Source organism: Delphinapterus leucas, chromosome 11, assembly GCF_059928025.1.
Source record: "Delphinapterus leucas isolate spDelLeu-1000000601 "Yukka" chromosome 11, BTC_Dleu_Yukka2, whole genome shotgun sequence".
NCBI classification, from domain to species: Eukaryota; Metazoa; Chordata; class Mammalia; order Artiodactyla; family Monodontidae; genus Delphinapterus; species Delphinapterus leucas.
In genome coordinates, this window is record NC_143139.1 from 2303223 (window position 1) to 2310260 (window position 7038).

Sequence of the window (7038 nt, forward strand, 5' to 3'; positions counted from 1 at the left end):
GTGTGTACAGACTTAAAGGATGCTGAGGTGCTTGTATTTTTCAGGAGGAGGGGAGGGATGCTGAGTAACAAGATACTGCATGGTGCACTGGAAAACTTGTACAGCAATGTTCATGGACCAGCCTTTGTATCGGCAAGAGGACTGGAAACAACCAAACAATGCATCAGTAGAGGAATGGATATATAAATATGATATGTGCATCAAAGATGACATAAACAGATGGAGAAATATACCATGTTCTTGGATTGGAAGATTCAATACTGTGAAAATGACTATACTACACAAAGCAATCTACAGATTCAGTGCAATCCCTATCAAACTACCAATGGCAGTCTTCACAGAATTAGAACAAAAAAATTTTACAATTTGTATGGAAACACAAAAGACACCAGATAGCCAAAGCAATCTTGAGAAAGAAAAACGGAGCTGGAGGAATCAGGCTCCCCGACTTCAAACTATACTACAAAGTTACAGTAATCAAGACAATATGGTACTGGCACAAAAACAGAAATATAGATCAATGGAACAGGATAGAAAGCCCAGAGATAAACCCATGCACATGGTCACCTAATTTATGACAAAGGAGGCAAGAACATACAATGGAGAAAAGACAGCCTCTTCAATAAGTCGTGCTGGGAAAACTGGACAGCTACACGTAAAAGAGTGAAATTAGAGCACTACCTAACACCATACACAAAAATAAACTCCAAATGGATTAAAGAAATGTAGACACTACAAATGTAGACACTATAAAACTCTTAGAGGAAAACATAGGAAAAACACTCTTTGACATAAACCACAGCAAGATCTTTTTTGATTCACCTCCTAGGGTAATGGAAATAGAAACAAAAATAAACAAATGGGACCTAATTAAACTTAAAAGCTTTTGCACAGCGAAGGAAACCATAAACAAGACGAAAAGACAACCTTCACAATGGGAGAAACTATTTGCAAATGAAGCAATGGACAAAGGATTAATCTCCAAAATATACAAGCAGTTCATGGAGCTCAATATCAAAAAAACAAACAACCCAATTAAAAAATGGACGGAAAACCTAAATAGACATTTCACCAAAGAAGACATACAGATGGCCAAGAGGCACATGAAAAGATGCTCAACATCACTAATTATTAGAGAAATGCAAATCCAAACTACAATGAGGGACTTCCCTGGTGGCACAGTGGTTAAGAATCCGCCTGCCAATGCAGAGCACACAGGTTCGAGCCCTGGTCCAGGAAGATCCCACATGCCACGGAGCAACTAAGCCCGTGCACCACAACTATTGAGCCTGCGCTCTAAAGCCCGTGCTCCACAGCAAAAGCCACTGCAATGAGCAGCCCACGCACCGCAACGAAGAGTAGTCCCCGCCCTCCGCAGCTAGAGAAAGCCCACGCACAGCAATAAAGACCCAACACAGCCAAAAATAAATAAAAATAAAATAAATTAAAAAACAAACAAACAAAACTACAATGAGGTATCACCTCACACCAGTCAGAATGGCCATGATCAAAAAATCTACAAACAATAAATGCTGGAGACGGTGTGGAGAAAAGGGAACCCTTTTGCACTGTTGGTGGGAATGTAAATTGATGCAGCCACTATGGAGAACAGTATGGAGGTTCCTTAAAAAACTAAAAATAGAACTACCATATGACCCAGCAATCCCACTACTGGGCATATACCCTGAGAAAACCATCATTCAAAAAGAGTCACGTACCACAGTGTTCATTGCAGCTCTATTTACAACAGCCAGGACATGGAAGCAACCTAAGTGTCCATCGACAGATGAATGGGTAAAGAAGATGTGGCTCATATATACAATGGAATATTACTCAGCCATAAAAAGGAACAAAATTGGGTCATTTGTAGAGATGTGGATGGACCTAGAGACTGTCGTACAGGGTGAAGTTAGCCAGAAAGAGAAAAAGAAATATTGTACGTTAATGCATATATGTGGAATCTAGAAAAATGGTACAGATGAACCTATTTGTAGGGCAGGAATAGAGATATAGACGTAGAAAACAGACGTGTGGACACAGGGCGGGGGGAAGGGGAGGGTGGGATGAAGTGGGAGATTGGGATTGACATAAATACACTACCATGTGTAAAATAGATAGCTAATGGGAACCTGCTGTATGGCACAGGGAGCTCAGCTCAGTGCTCTGTGGTGACCTAGATGGATGGGATGGGGGAGGAGGGAGGGAGGTCCAAGAGGGCGCGGATATATGTATACATATAGCTGATTCACTTCATTGTACAGCAGAAACTAACACAACATTGTAAAGCAATTATACTCCAATAAAAACTAAAAAAAAAAAACCAAAAAAAAACAGGACTGGAAACGACCAAACAATGCACCGGTGGAGGAGTGGCTATATAAATGCGTGTGTGCGTACGTGGCAATACTACGTATCATTAAAAAGGATAAGCTGCATCCATGCAGAACAGTGTGTACAGATCTCAGAAACACAGGGACTAACGCCGAGCTGCAAAACAACATGAAGTGCAAAATGGCATTGACTGGAATTCAAAAGAAAAACGTACCAGCTTGCAGAATGGAGAGAGAAAGGGCATAGGACTGAGAGCCCTTGTTAAAGGGATTTTTAGCGACATTCACAATGTTTTATTTCCTTGGAGGAAAACCAGATGATGCGCATGTAGCAAGAGTATAACCATTATAAATCTGGGGTGTGAGACCAGCGGTGGTGGTTATGCTGTTTGTGTTTTATATGTTATTATCTGTGCTTAAATTATTAAAATATCATACATTTCTGAAGACTTTACACCTACATATATTTTAAGAAGAATTATGGAGTCTGCAGAGCAATCTAAAATTTTGGCCTGATATCATCTGTATTGTGTAAACAATGCCGCTAAGACGTGGGTTTTATTGGGGCTGCACACAAGCGCCACGGAAGGATACCCACCATGTTTGCTCTGCATTCTCCCATCTCTAGATTCTGACAAATTGATGCACGTATTCAGCTTTTCTGTCCTCATGAATTTAACGCCAGCATGGAATTCAGGGTAAGTTAGAAAGGAGCATTCTGTTTGAAGTAACGTCAAAGCTAATGTCATGAATTAAGGAGAAATGTTTCTCTTGCGTGCATTTTTTATATTTACAATATTAACAGTGTCATAGTAGGAGTGGCTTCTGTTTGAGGGATACAGCTTTGTGGGTGAGGGCACAGCCAGATACCAAGTGGACGTTTCACCAGGCACCACGTGTAGTGGCCACGATGGACTCATGACTCAGAACACTACCCCGGTGGAGTACATCAGGTAACACGCCAGCTTCATCTGGAAAGAAAAAAATACAACACTGTCAAAGTGAGAAAACGAAATGAGTAGTCTTTTCAAGTGAGATGTAAATTTTGTCATCTCTTCAGGGAAATGTGGCAGGGGAGGGATAAATTAGGAGTTTGGGATTTACATACACACACTACTATATATAAAATAGATAAACAGCAACTGTATAGCACAGGGAACTCTACTCAGTATTCGGTAATAACCTATATGGAAAGGGAATCTGAAAAAGAACGGATATGTGTATATGTATAACTGCATCACTTTGCTGTACACCTGAAACGAACACAACATTGTAAATCAACTATACTCTAATATAAAATAAAAATTAAATTTAACAAATAAAAAATAAATTACGTCATCTCTTCAATTAATGGAAGTCCAAACCTTTAGTGATTTTTAAATTTTATGCTCAGAATATATATGGTGAATCAATGAATAAATCTTTGGGATTTCCTCCATTGACTAATTTTTTGTTTTGTTTGGTTTGGTTTTGGCCGCACTTGCAGGATCTTCGTTCCCTGACCAAGGATTGAACCCGTGCCCCCTGCAATGGAAGCACAGAGTCTGAACACTGGACGGCCAGGGAATTTTCTCCACTGACTAGTTTTGTAAGACGTGTACTGCTGATGTGAGGAGGGAGGGTGAAAACAGGAGAGTGAATGGGTGAGAGGGTGCCAGCCTGAGGGGCTGTGCAGACAGCTGCCCGCAGTGACACGAGGGCAGACACTCAGAGCCAAAAGCCAGTGAAGAGAAGGTGATGACACAGCACCTCCAAGGTGAAGACCCCTCTGCCTCCAAGCAAGGTCCCGTCAAGGGGCCGGCACCCCTTCTGTCTTGTTTAACTCTCGCTCCCGGGAGCTGGTTCTCCTCTGCCCTCAGATTCTCCGCCCTCAGAAAGGGATGTGATGTTAGCACCTGCTTGTCCATGTTCTTCCAGAAAGAGGGTCAGATTGGAGTGTGGGAGATGTGGAAGAGGCCAAATGTCCCTTCCAGCCTGAGTTTTGGAGATAATGTGAGACTGTAGAACGAGCCCTGCTTTTCCTGACACAGAAAAAACAAGCTGTGTCGAGGGGTTCTTTGGTCTGGGCAAGGGCAGTATCCCAACCAAAGCTTGGGATGTTTCTGACAAATTATTAGAGATCATTCGATACAAAAAACAAAAACTAAAACAAAAACATGTCGAGGGCTTCCCTGGTGGCACAGTGGTTGAGAGTCCGCCTGCCGATGCAGGGGACACAGGTTCGTGCCCCGGTCCGGGAAGATCCCACGTGCCGCGGAGAGGCTGGGCCCATGAGCCATGGCCGCTGAGCCTGCGCGTCCAGAGCCTGGGCTCCGCAACGGGAGAGGCCACAACAGTGAGAGGCCCGCGTACCGCAAAAAAAAAAAAAAAAAAAAAAAAGTGTTGAGGATTGAAATTGTTAGTATTGTCTATTTTCCCCAGCTTCTATGCGGTAGCCAAATAAACTGCAACTGAAGGAAAAGGTCCCTGAGGACGAGGGTCAGCCAGATTAGAACGAGTTTAACTGTTTCCCAAGCAGTATCAGGTGTTTCCATTTCTCCCTGCTCTGAGTCTGATGGCAGTGACGTTTCCACATCATCAGGCCCGTGCTGATCCCATGGCACCAAGTGGGAGGCTCCGGGTCCAGAGGGCAGGCCTCAGCGGGCACCCCCAGGGGCCCTCTCATTGGTGGAGGCAGTGTGGGGTGACAAGCCACAGCCACCTGGGCTCCCACTCAGACGGTTATTTCAAAAGCAAAAACAGAGCAAAATGTTCTGATTAACACTGAGGCCATCAGGGTTGGGCCATCGCTGCAGAAAGTTACAAAACCAGGGTAGGGCTGGCGTCAGGCGACCGACTGCGGTATCTCTTCCAGACACCAGACTCCCTCTGCCCCAGTTCTGCTCCACATCCAAAGATCAGGACTCGCCCTAAAGCCCGAAGCTTCCGATAGGCTTGTGCACATAGACTATGACACCGTCCTTGGAAAGAAAGCCAGCTGGGCACTGGTGGAAAGGCCACAGAGCAGTGGGAGGCCAGCCACCTGCCCCGGAGCAAGGGCAGCTTGTGGGGACGCACGTGGGGGGAAGGGCTTTCAGCTGCAGCTCTGCTCTCTGGGCCCAGAAAACAGGTGGGCTGTTGGGATGTTTCCACCCCGTGGGGGGGAGTCTGGTGAAGACTCACTGCCTTTGTCACTTGAGTGTTGCTTGCTGTTTTTAGTTTGGTTTTGTTGTTTTGTTTATTTTACATGTATATGTTAGGTTACTTATGTGTCATAGTAACATACATTTGTGTGTGTGTGTGTATATATATATATATATTTGTATATGAATGTCAAAGTTGTATTTCACACTCTTGTCAGGAAATTTGTAGGAAAAAAATATAAGCTGGTTTGGTTAAAGATCGTGAGGCAGTACAAGACTGGTTACATGCTGCACCTTTGAAAGTCCATCAGCTGGATGGGCAACTTTTTAAAAAATTGTGCTCAAGTAAGATAACATTTACCATTTTAACCATTTTTTAAGTGCAACCGTCACCACCATCCGCCTCCAGAACTCTTTCATCTTCTCCAACTGAAACTCTGTCCGCATTAAACACCAGCTTCCCCTCCCCCTCCCCCAGCCCCGGGCACCCACCACCCTACTTCCTGTCTCTGTGGCTCTCTTTTGGGGGCCTCGTAGAAGTGGAATCACACAGCATCTGTCCTGCTGTGACGGGCTTCTTTCCCCCCTCAGCACAATAGCTTCAAGGTTCCTCCATGCTTGTTGTTAGATTTTACAGTTTGTTTTCCATCGATTGGAAGGTTTATTTTTGTTTTCTTTTCATTTATATACCTTTATTTGGGAATGTTTAAATCAATACAGAGAAACTAAATTTCAGAGACACTGAATATCATTAGTTTGGATATCATTACTTTATTATAAAAGAAACACAGAAATTATTTACACGATGAAAGATTTCAGAACTTCAGTGGCAGCTTCACGTGATGCCATTTCAATAGTGACTTATTTTAGTCGACGTATTTTCCAAGAATGTCACCATCTCTAAATAAGAAATAATCCTTGTCATCTAGAACTACTTTGGTGCCTCCATATTCTGGGAGAAGAACTTTATCTCCAACTTGCACACTAACTGGTTGAACCTCTCCACCCTTTCCTTTAGAGCCGGATCCAACAGCTACTACCATTGCTTGCAATACTTTTCCTTGTGATTTTTCTGGAAGCATAATGCCTCCTTTGGTTACAATTTCGGCTGCACTTCTTTCAACTGATACTCGGTCAAAGAGGGGAAGAAACTTTCTAAATGCCTGTCCTGCCATGACTCGGGTTGCAACACTTCGTACTCTCGCTCTCTGGCCGCCGCCGCCACAAAGGAGAGATCCGCAGTCCGACCCCCCTGCCACGTGAACTCTGGTTTTGTTTTCTTGCTGAGGACTCTGATGTTGAGAACAGGACAACCATCTGAATGTTTGCCTGGCCAAGGGGCTTCTCTCTCACCATCCTAAAATACACTTACCTTTGCCATAGTGGACATTTTTCAGTGTTTTTTCCTGCCCATCCACTACATAACTGGCGTGTTAATAGCTGCTCACGGGAATTCCCTGGCGGTCCAGTGGTTAGGACACTGCGCTTCCACTGAAGGGGTCATGGGTTTGATCCCTGGTCAGGGAACTAAGATCCCACATGCCACACAGTGCAGCCAAAATATAAAAGAAAAACAAATTTTTTTA

General features: G+C 43.8%; 1 pseudogene; it reads right to left on the reverse strand.

The window, feature by feature from the left end:
* Positions 1-6165: 6165 nt before the first annotated feature.
* LOC111176510 (10 kDa heat shock protein, mitochondrial pseudogene) lies at positions 6166-6693 on the reverse strand (annotated as a pseudogene).
* Positions 6694-7038: the final 345 nt, after the last annotated feature.